The following is an 18,343-nucleotide window of genomic DNA, read 5'->3' on the forward strand; positions in this document are numbered from 1 at the left end:
TTCTTCTTCCTCAGTAATTTTTACTTGCTTACCTTTCACTGCAGATTTGGTTCTTTTGGCTAAAGAGGGTTCATCAGATACAGGTTCAGAGGAAGACTTCTTGGAAGAAGCCTTGGCCCTTTTTGGTTTGGGTATAGGAACCTCCACAGTTTTTCCCCTTTCTTGATGGACCAGTTCCATCTCTTCTTCTTCTTCTTCTGCAACCTCAAAACTCTCTACAGCCTTTGCTTTTCCCTTCTCCTTCTTTTTCTTCTTGCTTTCTTCTAGAGCTTTCTGTAACTCAGCTTCACTTTGTCTGACCCTGCTTCTAGTGGCTCTTTCCTTAGGTACTGAAGGTACAGTAGGTTTTGGGGATGACATTTTTCTTTTCTTTGTTGGCTTGGAAGAAGTTGGAGCCTTTTGTGTGGAAGCTTTACGCTTCTTTGGATCATAACTGGCCCCAACCCTCTTCAGAAGATCAGCCAGTGTTTCCTCAACAGATGAACCAGGTTCATCTTGTTGCTTGCTTAGATGCACAAGCCCTTCAGCCACCTCCCCAGAACCACTTCCCCTTGACTTGTTGCCGCCTTCTTCAACACCTCCACAGATAGCCAGAACTTTTTCTTTCCCATTTCCCCTCTCATCACCACTTGCTCCCTCTCCCTCTTTTTCTTTCTTTTTACCTTCACTTCTACTAGATTCAACCCCCTTTACATCTTTGACAGGACCAACCAAGACAAACCTATTTTCTACATTTTCAACCATAGTAGAGAGTACCACATAAGAACTTACCTCACCAGGGGGTTCTTGAATTTTGGCAGTGTCAGAAGACCCATATACTTCTCCTTCACTGGCAGAAATAAAAGCTTCAGACTCAAATCTTGAGTCAGATACTGGTGGGGGAGTGCTAGGATAATCTTGGGGGTTAGTCATGGTGGATTGTTTCTTAAGAAAAATTTGGGAATTTTGGATAGAAGAAGGGCGATCAGAACTTGAGAAGAGTTTTGACGGTTATGGACTAATGAAGAAGAGGTGTGTCATGTATTTAAAGATGATTAGACTTAAATGCAGTAACGACAGCTTTTTCAGAGGCCAATTAGAAGTCTAATCAAGATGTAATTCCGGTCTCTTAGTGATTATTAGGCATCTCTAGATTTTAGGTAAAAATCTCGGTTTTTAATGTTCTAGGGGAACAAAATTGGTGCAATGCTCAACGGATAGAATTTCTGGGAATTTGATAAATGTAGGACTTCTGCTCATGATTAGAAAAATAATCTTTCTAATTGTGCAGAGTATAGAAAACATACCTGAGCTTTTCATATGAACACATACTGATGAACCAGGTTCTTTATATAGAACTCTCTTGAACATGCCTCAAATGCCAAAATAGAAGAAACTTTGTAAGAGATTAGTGAGTCATACACATGTCACAAGAGTATACTAATTAAAGTATGAAACTGAGTAAGAATTGATCTAGATGTTTACACAAAGTTAGAACTCCTAACCAAAAAATATTTTTTTTTTCATTATGCATTCTGAACCGGACCTATTAGGTGATCTTAATCATCCCTAACACCAACTTGTTCCTCTCAAAGTTTTCTCTACTCAGTGCTTTAGTGAAGATGTCAGCTATTTGTTTATCAGTAGCATAGAATTCTATTGAAACCAATCCTTTCTCATAGTTATCTCTTAAGAAGTGGTGTCTAACATCTATGTGCTTAGTTCTCTTATGATGAACAGGGTTCTTTGTCATACTTATAGCACTATTGTTATCACAGAATATTGGAATACATCCCACTTCAATTCCATAATCTACCAGCTGTTGTTTGATCCATAGCAAATTAGCACAACAGGAAGCAACAACAACATGCTCAGCTTCAGCATTAGATAGGGCCACAGAATTTTGCTTTTTGGTAGCCCATGACACAAGACATGAACCAAGGAAATGTGCCATACCTGAGGTGCTTTTCTTGTCCACTAAGAAACCTGCATAATCAGCATCAACATATCCAACTAGATCAAAATTACTACCTTTAGGATACCAGAGACACATATCAGTGGTGCCTTTCAGATATCTTAGTGTCCTCTTTACCGCAGTCAAGTGGGACTCTTTTGGATTTACCTGAAAACGAGCACAAAGCCCTACACTAAAAACGATGTCAGGTCTGCTTGCAGTAAGATACAATAGTGAACCAATCATACCCCTATACAACTTTTGATCGACTGATGAACCAGGTTCATCAATATCTAATTTGGTGGCAGTTGCAATGGGTGTGTCTATTTCTTTAGATTCCTCCATTTTAAACTTTTTGATTAGCTCTTTTGTATACTTCTGCTGATGGATCATGGTTCCATTTGGACTTTGTTTGATCTGCAAGCCTAAAAAGAAGTTAAGCTCACCCATCATGCTCATTTCAAACTCACTGCCCATTAGTTTTGCAAAGTCCTTACTCAGCCTATCAGTGGTAGCCCCAAATATGATGTCATCCACATATATTTGCACAACAAGGAGATCTTTACCTTTTTCCCTTAAAAATAAGGTACTGTCAATTTTACCTCTTTTGTAACCATGCTCCAGTAGGAATTTGGATAGTCGTTCATACCAAGCTCTTGGGGCCTGCTTGAGCCTATAAAGAGCTTTGTCTAACTTGTACACATGCTCAGGACATTCCTTGATCTCAAACCCTGGAGGTTGTTTCACAAACACTTCTTCCTTTAGGTAGCCATTGAGGAAGACACTTTTGACATCCATCTGATGAAGAGTGAATTCCATGTGTGCTGCAAAGGCTATGAGAAGTCTGATTGCCTCTAGTCTTGCAACTGGAGCAAATGCCTCATCATAGTCTATGCCCTTCTCTTGGTTGTATCCTTGTACCACCAGTCTTGCTTTGTTTCTTGTAACTGTTCTATCTTCATCAAGTTTGTTTCTGAAGACCCATTTTGTACCAATGACTGATCTGTCCTTGGGTTTCAGAACTAGATGCCAAACTTGACTTCTTTCAAATTGGTTGAGTTCATCTTGCATTGCATTCACCCAATATGCATCCTGCAAAGCCTCAACAACATTTTTAGGTTCATTAAGAGATAGGAAAGGATCAAAAGCACACAGATTCTTTAGCTGTGATCTAGTTTTGACTCCAGATATTGGATCAGTAATAATGTTCTCAATGGGATGAGAACTTTGATACTTGTGAGGTTTCACAAACAACTGGTTTCTGCTAGATATCTCTCCCATGTTCTGTTGCTGAGGAACAGGTTTATGAACAAGTTCCTCTAGGGGGTTTGATTCAATTTCTCCTTGATTAGTTCCCCCTGTCAGGTTGCCCTGATTTGAAGGACCTGTTCCATCACCTGTTCCTTCTTTTGATGCCACTTTGACTTGTGTTGGGGATTCAGTCAATTCCTTTACCAATCCAATGGCTTCATCTTCATGTTCATGTCTCTTAGAAAGAATGTTAGTTTCATTAAATACTACATGTACACTTTCTTATACACACATAGTTCTTTTATTAAACACTTTATATGTTTTGCTATGTGAATAATATCCCAAGGATATCCCTCATCACTTCTGGGATCAAACTTACCTAGGGAGTCTTTTCCATTATTGTGCACATAGCACTTGCAACCAAATGACCTAATATGGGATATGTTTGGTTTTCTCCCTTTAAGTAACTCATAGGGAGTCTTCTCTACCAGAGGTCTGGTCATGCATCTATTGATTATGTAACATGCAGTGTTTACGGTCTCTGCCCAAAAGTTGTGGGGAAATTTACTAGAAAGCAGCATGGTTCTATCCATGTCCTCCAGAGTTCTATTCTTCCTTTCAACTACTCCATTTTGTTGAGGGGTCCTAGGGGAAGAGAAATTATGATCTATACCATTTTCATCACAGAATTCAGCAAACTTGGAATTTTCAAATTCAGTTCCATGATCAGACCTAATGGGTGCAAGTTGATTTCCTAATTGTTTCTGAGTTTTTCTAACAAATACAATAAATATGTCGAATGCTTCATATTTGGAGGTTATAAATAGAACCCGGGTAAATCTAGAATAATCATCGACAAGCACCATTACATATTTCTTTCCACCTCTGCTCATGGTTCTCATTGGACCACATAGATCCATATGGACCAGTTCCAACGACTTGTTTGTACTTACCATTTTCTTGCTTTTGAAAGATGATCTTACCTGCTTCCCCCTTGCACGTGCCTCACAAACTTTGTCTTCCTTGAACTTGATATTAGGTAACCCTATCACCAAGACTTTAGAGACTAATTTGTTTAGCTGATTTAGACTTGCATGACCAAGTCTTTTGTGCCACAGGAGGGGATCATTAACCAACACACTTAAGCAAGTGAGTTCATTTTCTGAGAGTGTAGACAAATCTACAATGTAAATATTGTTAACTCTTTTTCCCTGCAAAATAATTTTGTCAGTGATAAGGTTAATCACAAAGCATTTGGTAGAGGTAAAAGCTACAAGATTACCTCTAACACACAATTGTGACACACTTATTAGGCTATATTTCAAGCCATCTATCAGGTAGACATTCTCTATGGAATGAGAATCTGTTTTGCCTACCTTTCCAACCCCAATGATCTCACCTTTCTTTCCATTACCAATGGAGACATTACCTCCTTTTAAGTCCTCAAGTGAAAGGAACTGGTCCTTATTCCCAGTTATATGTTTTGAGCAGCCACTATCCATATACCATATTTGGATCCTCCCTTTCACTTGGACCTGCAAAAAGAAATCAGGGGTTAGTCTTAGGAACCCAAACTAGTTTGAGTCCCTTTCTATAGGCAAAAGGATGAATCATATTCCTTCTTGCCCACCCAGGCAGCTTGTTTTTCTCTTGAACAAAGACTTTGTTCTTTTGACTGGCCTTTTCTTTTGCATTACATTCATTTTTATAATGGCCAGCCTTGCCACAATGTGTGCAAATTTTATTTTCAGGAAGAGTGAGGTACTTGCTTATAGAGTCCCATTTTGGAGCTTGAGTTCCATAGCCAAGTCCTCTTTTGTTGCTACTGTGATGCTCTTGCAGCCAAGAGAGTGCATCAGAAGCCTTGTTCCACTTGCAAGTTCTGTCTAGTTCATGTTTCACCTTTCCTAGATCTTCCTTCAGGACTTTGATGAGTTCATCTTTCTTATACAATTCATCTTTCGTTTTCCCCAAGTTTTCTTCTAGAGTGAGATATGTTTGATCAGCTTTCTTCTTTCCTGTTCCTAGTTTCAGTTTTAAGTTTTCAGACCTAAGTTCTAGGACACTGTTATCAAGTTCAAGAACCTGGTTCTTCAACTCAGCATTTGTTTTATCACTCTCATTAGCCCTAGACTCTAGACTTTTGCATTTTGCTTTTAGGATCATACATTCCCTAGACAGAACTTCTTTCTCATTGTTAATTATCTCAGACTTATCAATGAAGTCTAGTAGTAGCTCAGCCAACTTTTCTTTAGACAAAAATTTAATCTTATTTTTGAGATGAAGGATACTTACCTCTTGTTCATCATCTGATTCTATGATGGCCATCAGTGCTTGCTCTTCTTCAGCTTCATCTTCCGAATCTTTATCTGAAGTTTCTCCCCAAGCAGCAACCATAGCCTTGGTTGAACCTTTGTTCCTTTTTGGTTGAACCTGTTCCTTCGTTCAGCCCTTTCTTTCTTCCACTCAATTTCCTATAGAGGGCAGTTCTTGATCATGTGATCAGTCTTACCACACTTGTAGCAACCCTTATTGGTCTGTTTCTCAGAAGCTCTTAACTTGTTGAAGGTTGTACCTCTTGAAGAACCCTTTCCTCTCATCAGGTACTTTTTGAATTCTCTAGTGATCATAAACATCTCATCATCTTCCAGATCTGAACCTTCAGCAATTCTGAGAGCTAGGCTTCTCTCCTTCTTGGGTGTATCCATCTTCATGGTTTGCCTTCTCAATTCATAAGCAGTAAGATTTCCAATTAGTTCATCTAGTCTGAGAGTAGCAATATTCTTGGATTCCTGAATGGCCGTGATTTTGCTTTCCCATGAGACTGGCAGAACCCTTGTCAGGATTTTCTCAACCTTGTCTTCTTCAAGAATAATCCTTCCAAGGGACTTAAGTTCATTTGTCAGTGTAGTGAACCTAGTATACATCTCTTGGATAGTTTCTCCTTCCTTCATAGTAAAATTCTCATATTGAGAATACAATAGTGTTCCTCTGGATCTTTTCACTTGAGGTGCTCCTTCATGAGCCACTTGCAAAGTGTCCCATATCTCCTTGGCAGTAGTACAGCTTTGGATCCTACTGTACTCATCTGGACCTAGTCCATACATAAGCCATTTCTTGGCCTTAGCATTTTTCTCCCACTTTTTTAGGTCTTCAGCAGTGCAGTCAGCCCTTGTCTTTGGCACAACCACTCCTTCCTCATTTTTCATTGTAGTTGCCAAAGGACCATCAGTGACTATGTCCCAGAGTTCATAGTCTTCTTCTACAATGTGATCCTTCATCCTGTTCTTCCACCAGGAGTAGTACTGTCCATTGAATAGTGGAGGCCTGGCAGTGGATTGCCCTTCCTAGTTCCTAGGTGGTGCACTCATGTTGATCTTTTCCTAAGGTGTTAGCCTCTTCAAGGATAACCCGCTCTGATACCAATTGATGTTCTAAACGTCAATACCACACAAGAGGGGGGTAATTTGTATGGTACCCAATTTTTCGATCTAGAAGAACCTGGTTCTTCTAGGTGTTCTAACTGCTACTGTTGCGGAATTAAAAGTACAGAAAATAAAGAACACAGAGATTTTTACGTGGAAAACACCTGGCTCAAAAGGTGAAAAAACCACGACCTACTACTCAGTAGGATTTTCCCAAACATACACTAAAATCACTGAGTCAAAATAGCATTTACAAAACTCTTTGTAAACCTAAGGATTAACTCTAATCCCTGTGTAGCACATAGCCTCAACTGTTGCGACACCTTCAAATTAGCCTATAACTTGAACACTCGAAGTACCTATTACAAATGCTTCTATGAAAGCTGAAAAGGTACAACTTTAACCCACGTACTACAATTGAACTAGAATAAGAATAAACACAACGGAGCTAGTTCTTCTATCTCGTTCAAGTAGCTTCAGGTTTGCACACTTGAATTACACACGAACTGCTTGCAAAAAGCATTGCTATTTTGCTCCATATTCACGTTTAACTTCTGCGTATGTGCAACACCTGTAAAAGAGAACAATCATTGTTATTTAATGAGTTAGTAATCAGAGTTTGATTGAGCTCAATTGTTGATCTTCCATCGAAGTTGAGTCGTCGTTCAATACAAATTCCAACCCTATCATTTATCCAGATTGTGTGATTGTGTCCTCTTACCATAAGGAGACTTTCTCTCCTCATCCAATATGCAACATTTTCGATCAGTTCAGTAGATATTGCTGCTTGATTACTGAGACTTATCTCCTTCATGTGTATCTCACATGTCTAGGTTGATAAATACTATGCCTCACATAATGAACCTAGTCCATGACTGTGTTCATTTGTCATTCTTCAAAACTTCACTTGAACTTGGGCCAATAGTATTTGACTGAAATCTGTTTGTTATCATCATTATTTGGGCTGAATGCCAACTATTTGAACCCTTAGGGGACTTTTATTGATATTTCCTTACTGTTTTGGCTTTATACTTGAACTCAGTCATGTTATATTTCATTGTTTTCGTACTCAGCCATGTTTACTCTATTTTAACACTTTAAATGATATTTTGGGCTGAGAATCATATTTTACTATTGCTCGAGTGGCTTGTGATAATTTTGACTGAGTAAGGTCGATGGCCTATGTTGTGAAGAAACATTTGATATTGATTATGAGGCCGAGAGCCTGAGATATGTACGCCACGAGGTAGCTTGATTGATATGAGGCCGAGAGCCTATTGATGATGCCACGAGATGGCTTGATATTGCGCTTGGGCTATAAGGGGCCCCTCCAGGAGTCTGCACACCCCCAGTGAGCGCGGGTACCCATTGTGATGTGAGATATAGCTCGAGGGGCTGGTATTGTTCTGCGATATTGCCTAAGTGGAGGATTTGTTGATACTATGCCCGAGGGGCGAGCCTTTATGTGTTTATTTTCATTAATTGCCTGTCATTTACTTGCTTAAATTGTTGAAAAAGGTTTTCATGAAGTTTAATTCGAGATACTTTCACATATCTTTCACTGGTTTTACTGCTTCATTATAGTCTGCAAATGTGCTTTACGTGATTTCCTACTTTCAGTCCTTATTTATGATTATTACTCACTGAGTTGGAGTACTCACTTTACTCCCTGCACCTCGTGTGCAGATTCGGGCGCATCTAGTCCTGCTCCCGAGTGCTGATCTTTCCAGCTCAGGCGGATCCGAGGAGTCTCTAGGTAGTTGTCGGCGTTCACAACCTGGAGCTTCTTCCCTATCTTATTCTCCATGTTCTTAGTTACTGTATTAAACTCTGTAGATTTCTCTGAGTATTCCGGATTGTTTAGATGTTCCTGACTAGTGACACCCCAGTATTGGGCTGTGTTGGTTTGTATTTCCGCAAAATTGTATTATTCACTGTATTTTGGGGTTTTATTATGTTAAATTACTTAAATTCTTATTATTAATTGTTTAAAACTGAAATGAGAAAGAGTCGGCTGGCCTTGTCTTCACGAGAGGCACAATCACGATCGGGTCCGGGTTTAGGGTCGTGACATTATGTTTCTAAATAGATTGAAGTTGCTAGAATTTCCAGAACATTGTATTAATGTAAGGAAATCTCAAGAAAGGTATGTTAACTAAACTTATCTCTTAGAATTAAATCCCATGATGTTCTTGTAAGTCCCCAGTTGTTCATTATAAATTGACTATTCCGAATAAGCTTTGTGTCGAAAGAGATATGTACAATATGGGTTCTTGTCAAATGAGAGAACTCCACGACTTATTGATTTGACGGGTGGTTATAAGTTTCTACAAGTTTCTTTTATCATTAATAATGTTGCGAAGGTTTAGAACAAGGTTCTATTTGATATAAGGCATATTACCGGTACCTGATTTGGTAATGAGCAACTATTATGGTAAGAAAATAGTGTAATGAGTACATGAGTTTTGGGGTACGTCATGTGGTTATACCTTAGGGATATGTTTACAGTTGATACAACTCATAGGGGTTGATACAGTGTATTTATATAAGAATCAGATCTAAGAGGGAGTTCTAAATGTTGGAATTTGGTTCTAAGGATTGTAGGCTAATGTGGAAGGAAGAATGTTCTGTTCGATTATGTTAATGGACTTATATGGATTGAGGTGGAATGGGATTGCTCAGGTTTGTGTGTATGATAAGATTATGCAGTTATTTGATGGCTTTGGAACGACTCTTGGAATGTTCGAGGACGAATGCATGTTTAAGTGGAGGATAATATAATGACACGGCTGGTCATTTTGTGTATTGGAGCCCCATACCCCATGTTTGATGTTTCTTGTTTATTTATTTGTTGTTTTGTGACTTGCGGGTTGGTTGGTTTGGTTTCGGAAGGTTGGAGAGTGATTTGAGAGTTCATAGGTTTAAGCAGGAGTTGACTTTTAAGTTATTGGGGTTTGGGGCTTTGGTTAGTTTCATTTGGTGTACTTAAACTTGTGTGCAAAGTTTGGTTGTGATCCGAAATATATAAGTTTTATTTGGATGAGTTCGGCGAAGTTGGAATGTTTGAAAGTTAAGAGAATGATTTTGATCTTCGATTCATATCTTGATGTTATTTGTGGTATTTTGAGCTTTTGGATAAGTTTGGATATTGTAGTTGGACTTGTGGAATAATTGGACGGGGTTCTGAGGGGCTCGGGTGTGTTTTAGTTTTGGTTTCGAACCATTTCTATATGTTTTAGAGTAGCTGAGTTGCTGGTGTTTTGCAGTGCTTAACGATTGTGGTGCTAGGCTCGCAATTGTCGAGAGATGTGTCCAGCTAGGGCTATGTGCTTTGCGTTCACATGGGTTCCTTCACATTTGCGTACTGTTAGCAGGATGGCCTATATGTTTGCATGTCTTTGATCATGTTCGCATAGATGGAGAGCGTGGCTGGTGTTTGGTCATCACGTTCGCAGTTAGTCAGACGCGTTTGCGATGTTGTAGGAGTAGCAAACCTTTGCGATCACATGGGCTCTTTCACGATAGCTTAGTGTATTTTATGGGCAGCAACGTTTTGTTCTACATGAACGCGAGGCTTGTGCCGCATTCGCGAAGGGTACTTCTGGGCAAATTATTTAAGATGACATTTCGGGCTTTTACCCATTCTTTCTTATCTTGAGCCCTGGACTTTGAGAGGGAAAGATTTTGAAGAGCAATTCCACTAATACATTAGAGGTAAGGAATTTTCACTTGGATTTGATTTTATATACTGAATCCTCATGGATTTCTACACCTAAAATATGAAATTTTGAAGGAAAATTTGGGCTTTTGTGTACACTTTAAGAGAGTGTATTTTGGGATTTTGAGTACCGATTTGGACTCGATTTTGGAAACAAATTATATATTTGGACTCGATAGGTTATGGGTCATCAAATTTTGGTATTGGTTGATTTGGGGAACGTGGACCCAAGTTGACTTTTGTTTAATTTTTGGAAATTCATCAAAGATTAAAGCTTTATGGTTTGGGATCGGTTCCTATAGCATTGTTTGATTTCCTTGGATGATGTTTGGCTTGGATTTGCATGATTGGAGGGCTCGAGAGAGATTTTGACGTGATTTGAGGTTGAAGATAGCCCGAGAAGAGGTAAGTCCCTTAGCTAACCTTGTTAAGAGGGAAACCCCTAGGATATGACTTGATTTTTATGTGTTTAAGGTATTGGAGGTGGTGTATATGCAAGGTGGCGATCACATATGCGCGTACCAAATTTGTATCATGTCTGGAGTAGAATTGAGATACGTTATACCTTGTTTTGATTATGTTCTCATCTTGATTCATGATTTATTTAGCTTGTAAGACTACGTTTGATCTCCTATTTATGTTAGATATCATGCCTTGGTTTATAATTATTTATGAAGGTGTGGGAGCTTCTTCTTGATATGTTGAATTACTTGAATCATCTGTAGTCATACAAAAAGTCCCTGAGCATATATTCGTGTGATTGTTATTAAGTCCTTGGGCATTTTATATATTAATTCTTGGGCATATGTATACGTATTATATTTGGATGCTTGATTTGGACTGAGATTGAGGCACGAAAGGTAAGTTCGTGCGGTTGAAATATAGTAATGGGACATGACATGATGAGCAGATATTCAATTATAAGTAGATATCAAGCTCCTTTTGCAATTTGATAAGGATCCGTCTCTCTAAAGTCAGGTGATTACTCATGTTACTTTGGGCCCTGTGAGCGTGGTCAATACATGGATTGTGTATCGGGTTGATACATGAATTTTGTATTGGGTTTCGGTGATACATGAATTGTGTATCGTGGTACATGCATCTTGTATCGGTTATGGTAAGAGATAGAGTCTTGAGCATGCATAGACATCCTTAATTTCATTAATAAGCATTCATTTAAATACTAACTGTTGCATGTCACACACACACACATATATATATATATATATATATGCTAATTGGGAGCCTCGACTCCGTTGATTGAAGCATGTCATCTTTAAATACCATATTTGAGCAGCATTATGATTATATCTTGAATTAGAAAAGCATACTTTATACCTTTCGACTGTTTTATATCTTTGATACCTGTTGTTCATGAGGATATTTACTGTTTCAGTTCCAAGCTCTGTTATTTATATCTATGTTGTAAGTATCTTGGTGCCTATAGCTTCGCCACTACTTCTTCGAGGTTAGACTTAATACTTACTGGGTGCCGACCGTGGTGTACTCATACTATATTTTTGCATATCTTTTGTGCAGATCCTCGTGTGGTACTAGCAGAGCCTCTTGTTGAGTGTAGGTGTTCGCTCAGAGACTTAGGGTGAGCTGCACCTCATGTATTCAGTTTGCATTGCCCGAGTCCCTATCCTTATTTATCTTCTATATATTTTCTTTCTCTCAGACGGTTTCGATTATGTATTCAGACTTGTACTTATTCAGTAGTTGCTCGTGTACTTGTGTCACCTGATTCTTGGGTATTGTATTGTTTTGGTCTTGTTTGAACCATGTTACGATTGTATCAGATATTATACTGCTTTGAGATCAGTCATATCTTTATTATGATATGACTCTGTTAACTAAAAGGAATCCTGATTATATTATGTTGATTGTGAGTTGATTTGCGTAGCTAGTACGGCTAGGCGCCATCACAGTTTGGGTAGTGACGATAGATAAGCTTGGTCATATTATCCGTATGAACCTGGTCAACACTATAACTCAACCAAATGCTTCTTGTAAAGGGAATTTGCATCTATACCTGCTTTTTGTGTCACATTTTAACTTGTGCCCGCTATTGCAAGCGTACCCGCTTTTTCACATAACTTCATCATACGGGGCTGAAGTAGCAAAGGCAATCATGCAAAACTTTAGCATTCTAGTAGTCGGGCCTGAAGTTCAGCTCTAGAGCTGAAGTTTTTGTTTTGTAACTGGCGAACTTCAGTTCTAGAGCTGAAGTTTTTGTTTTGTAACTGGAGAACTTCAGCTCTAGAGCTGAAGTTTTTGTTTTGTATCTGGCGAACTTCAGCTCTAGAGCTAAAGTTTTTGTTTTGTAACTGTCGAACTTCAGCTCTAGAATTGGTGATATTGCCTTTGCTTATGCTTATTCCAGTGTCTGCATGCATATATATTACGTACTACAATATGCATACTCATGTTTTTGTTACTGAATCTGTGCTTGACTTAAAAATCATAACTGCGTAATTGAAATATGTGCCTTGGTTAATGTTAGAACGCCGTAATTTGATTAAATATATTCATGTATATATAGATGTATGTACTTTTATACAGTCTAATTAAAATGAAATAGATACTCATTTAACAAAAAACTATGTCCAGCTAAAGGTGGCCTTCTAGAAACAACGTATATATGGAGATCACTGGGAGAATGAAGAGGGGAAAGGGGGCTGAAGTTGTTTAAAAAATGGGTACAAGTTAAAAGTTTTTTAAAAAATGGGTATAGGTTAAATGGGGAGACCAAATAGGGCACCCCGTACAATTTTTACTTCTTGTAAGGACCTTCTTATTTGGACCAAAACATATTCGGAATTAAACATGTAGGTCTGCTTGGAACATCATGAAACAATCATAGACCACGACATGCTCAGCTACTAAAATATGGCACAAAGGCCTTCCCTTTAATGTGTCCTTTTTCATGATGAGACTCTTGAAAAGAGGAATCCCAACAGATGACATCACAAGCAAATTTGGACATCCAGGACCATCCACTTGTTCATGCTGCAGAACCCCTAACATAAAAACCACTGAGCATATTTTTCTAGAAAGAGAAGCTACTAGGGCAGCTTGGTCATTCTATGGTGGAACATGGGGAATACCTACACTGTCTAGCTTGAAACTTACTCTCATGAATCCTACCTAGCATAATCAGTTGGTTGTTTTATTTTTATTCAATCTAATTTTCTTGTGCAGGTACACAATTATTTCAAGCCTAGACTGAAGATTATACTTGTGAAATGGTTAACACCACGTCAAGCTCAACACAGCAAGGGCAATCCAGGACCTGCTGGAGGAGGAGGATGCTTGAGAGACCAACAAGGAGAGATGATTATGGCATTCTCTGATTTTTTGGGATATGCGCACTACTGAAAAATGGCAGAATTCCGACTGTTAAAACGGTCAGAAATAACGAATTTTCGACTACTTTTCGACCGAAATTGGTCGGTCGAAAAACAGTTGGTCGGAAATCAATTTACGACTGAATCTGTCGGTGATTTCCGACCAAAGTTGTCGGAACGTTCAAAAGGCCAAATGACCAAATATTCTCAAATTTCTGACCAAAGTGGTCGGAATTTACCGACCGAATCAGTCGTAATAATATAAATAAAAATAATTATTTATTTAAAATTAAATAATAAAAATATATAATTTTCGACCGCATCGGTCGAAAATTAATAATTAAAAAAATAAATTTTATTTAATTTCCGACTGAATCCATCGAAAACGGTTAAATATTAATTATTTTTAAAAAAAAATTTGGTCTGCTGTCCGACTGTTTCTGTCGGAAATCAATCGGAATTTTCTATAAAACTGGGCAGAATTCTGCCCAATTTTGAGCTACACCACCTGTCAAACTATTACAATACAATAACATCAACAATACTAACCATTAACACATTCTAAACCAATAATACCAACCATTAACACAATCTAAACCAATAATACCAATCATTAACACAACTTAAACCAACATTACCAACTATTAAACCTAACTATTTTGGGCATAAAAATATTCAAATAGTATCCCACATTTAATTTTAAAAACAAAATATAAGTTGTCTCTCACAAACAATTTTATCAATCAACCAAAACATCACACCTAAACTACTACACATTAGATTCAGTTTATTCATCCTCATCATCAGATAGATCATGCCCATGTTTTCTCATGAATTTTGCATCTTAACAAATGTTCCGAATTGGGAGTCCAATTGTTGCTTCAAATCACGAATATTCTTTCTCATATCTTCCATATGTTCTTGATTTTGAGAATAAAAAGAATTGGTAAGAGTGGGTTTGGATGACTTGTAGGTCGTCGACGTACTCCAAGTCCGTAGATCCTACCTTTGTTTACTCCACCCGCTGCCTGTTGATACCCAATTTTTACCTATGTAGTTTTACATGCAAATATTTCAAAATAGCATATATATGCATATATAAGTATGTCTAAGTGTTTCAATAATTTTCCTACTTTCTAAAAGATTTTTAAACTGATTTATTGCCCATTTTAGCAGTACAAAAATCAATAATTATTCCCAAAATTATTATTTTAGTGAATAATTTATTTTATTCTCATATTTATACCAAAATATAGCTATAGTAATTTTTATACATTTTTTACAAATTTATTTGGTATTTTAAAAGCTAAATTGCATATAATTGCAATTTTAGCCTATATTGAGACTAATAGCATTTTATAATTATGAAATTGATTACAATATTTTTAAATTAATATTTATATATTATTAACTGATCCAGTACTTTTAATTTGCTTTCAAAATCATTTTTACTATTTTTATAAAATAGAAAGGGAAAAACTGGCTATTTAAAATCTGACCCATTTTTTATTTCAATTATAGCCAAATTTGATACCCTTAATTGACCCAATTTCGGACCAACCCAGTTCCATTTAACCCAACCCTAACCCAATTCAAATGACCCAACCCGGTTCCCCACCTACCCTTTTAAATCTAGGTCGTTGATCATTCAGATCAACGGCCACTATTCGCCCTTCCATAATTAAACACAAATGACTACCCTAATCCCCTCATTTCATTCCAACCGCCGCCTCTGAAATCCCTCTCCTCTCAAACTCCCTCGAAGGTTCCTGAAACCTTAATCGTCTTCTACCATTTTCAACCTCAATCTCACTGGAATCCATGGGCTCTCAGGCCATGGATGGCCTATACTCACCTCCCTCTGCTCTTGAACGCTTGGTGCTCGAAGATTTGAGGTCTGACCTCGATGGTGTCCGTTCATATCTTCTTCGATTCAAGGTTCTATGGCCTCTCCGGCCTTGCTCCGGCATATCCAAGCATTATGAGCCTTTTTCTGACTCATCCCACTCAAGATCAGACCTTTTTCCAAGCTTTTCTCGTTTAGGGTTCCTCTGAAACCCTAGCTATTCGAGGTTTTCTCTAATTTTTCTTAGATTTGTTATATATCTGTGCTATACTTGAGTTCTTAAACGATTTCCCCATTTTTTCTTTCAAAAAATTACTTCTCTTCGATTTAGGGTTTTGAAAAGTTCAAAATGTTTCTCCGACTTTTCTTTTCCTTTTTCTTTGTGTGTATTTGTCACACATGTGCTTCTACTATTTTCCTATGTTTTTATACTATATATGTTCTTCTGTGCCTTGTCTTTCTACTGTGTTTCTACACCATGCTCACATATTCACCCTGCTGTGTTTTTCCTATATGTCTTGTTGATATACTTTTCTGGTATTTTGTGTTCTCCTACTGTATGTATTTCCTACTAAATTCTTAAGTTCTTTGTTGCCTTTACTGGACCTTTGTTTGAGTTCCATTTACACATGTTTCCTCTACTGTTTTCTTAAGTGTTATACTACCTCTTTTCTCTTCTGAACTTGTTTAAGTCCCAGGTTTTTCTTAAACATATGCTTCAAATCAGTTTCTTCATTTTGAACTTGCTATTGTATATGTTTGTTTTCTCATGAGTCTCTGAAAGAGATCTCTGAGCCTGTTTCAATTACTTGCCTCCTCGTCTCTGTATCTGATTCGAAGTAGGAACCCTAGAATTTGGGGGTTTTGACGAGGGTGATCTTGTGTTTGGACTAGGGTTCTATTTTGGAACCCTTGACTCTTTTAGACTCATTCTGAGTCTATGAACTAAGTTTGAATTTCTTTGTTTACAACTTTGAACTTTTAGACTCTTCTATGCTAGACTCTTCTGATTAGCATGACAGTTCTTTCTTGTTTAAGCATGTCTGTATGCTTTTATATGTGTGTTGAACCTTCTTCAAAAGGCTTTCCAACTTATGATTGATTCAGAATCCTTTTTTTTAGGTTTGATTGATTGTTACTGATTTTCCTTAAGTAAAACCTTCCTCATTTTTCCTGACTTGGTTCATTCGTACAAGGCCTTCAATTTTGATTTCTTGGCTGTTAACTGATTTCCTTTCCTTACTTGCGCAAACTGTGTGCCATCAGACTTTTTCCTTAAATAAATCTCTATGTATTTACCCTTCTTGTACTGCTTTGGAAAAGGTTTTGATCAATCTCTTTCCTTAATTATTTTTACCCGTTTGAAATCAGAATCCCTCAATTAAAGGGGAACTTTTGTAATTGATTTTAAAACTATTCTCCTACCTTATTCTGCTTGCCTTTTACACTATAAAAGGGGCACGACTCCTTTCTCACCATGACACTCTCAATTTAACACTTTTATACTACTCAAGTATCATAGTTCTTTAATCATAGCATTCTGACTATTTGCTTGCACTTTGGCTTCACAAGACTACTGCTTTCTTTTCTTGTTTCCCTGAAACTGGTGTGTTCTAGTTTGATTTTCAGCCTCATCCCAATGTATTTATTTTACAGCTTCTACACCCCTGTCTGCTTTACTGCCTATGTTTAATGTTAATTAGCATATATTTCTACTATGAATCCCTGCACCCATGTCCCCTTCTATGTGTTTGAGTTAAAGTTCAGAACATGGCAACATCCAAGTTGTTGCTCATGTCTGGACTTGATCCCTTAGGGGATCCTAACTCCCAAACAATGTGGCTAACAGGCTGGCTAGGGTGTGTCGGCACTCCAATTTCTAGGTATGACCACTAGCTTGTCTTGGCTTTCCCCCAGAATCCCCTCTCTGCACTTACACTCTCTCTTAGATTCAAAGTTCTGCCCCCTCCTATGAGCCTTGCTTTGGGACCTTGAGTTCCCTCTGAACTTGGACATTTGATCCACACTACACTATAACTCAATTATGTAATATATTTGGGTGTAAGCACTGACTCTGACACATCCCAAATAGGAGAAAGGCTTTGGAAATTTGATCTTTGGAGTTGGTTCATTTCATATTTCAGACTTGGAGTCTGAATTAGGCTCCCCTTGGTTGTACTATTATTTCTGATGTAATTTTGCTTTTCTTATTCATTCTGGGTTGTAATAATTTGTAATAACTATTGGGGCTTTTAGTGAAAAGGGGAGGGTAAATCATGCATGCAAAAGGGGTAGATATCATGTTCATAGGAATTTATTATACTTATGCAATCATGTCCTGCTTTCACTTCTGCGTTTTCATATAGAAATCTTGTTTATAGGTTCTACATTTTCATATAGAAATCCTATTTATAGGTTCTGCATTTTCATATAGAAATCCTGTTTATAGGTTCTGCATTTTCATATAGAAATCATGTTTATAGGTCCTGCATTTTCATATAGAAAACATGTCTATAAATTTCTGCATTTCTGTATTATCTAGAAAACATGTCTATAGGTTCTGCATTTCATAATGCTGCATATCATATAGATAACCTGTCTATAGGACTTCTTGAATTCCGCATATGCATCTATCACTAGGCAAACATGTTCACAGGTTTTAATAACAAACAACATTTTAGATACCATGCCTATAGGACTCATGCATTTTTATTTCGACTATAAACATTTTTAAATCAATAACGCTTAGAAAGCATGCCTATAGGAGTAATCAACTGAATCTGAATCGTCTATCTCGCTTATAAGTCTAAAAATCAGTAG

Source organism: Nicotiana tabacum, chromosome 11, assembly GCF_000715075.1.
Source record: "Nicotiana tabacum cultivar K326 chromosome 11, ASM71507v2, whole genome shotgun sequence".
NCBI lineage: Eukaryota > Viridiplantae > Streptophyta > Magnoliopsida > Solanales > Solanaceae > Nicotiana > Nicotiana tabacum.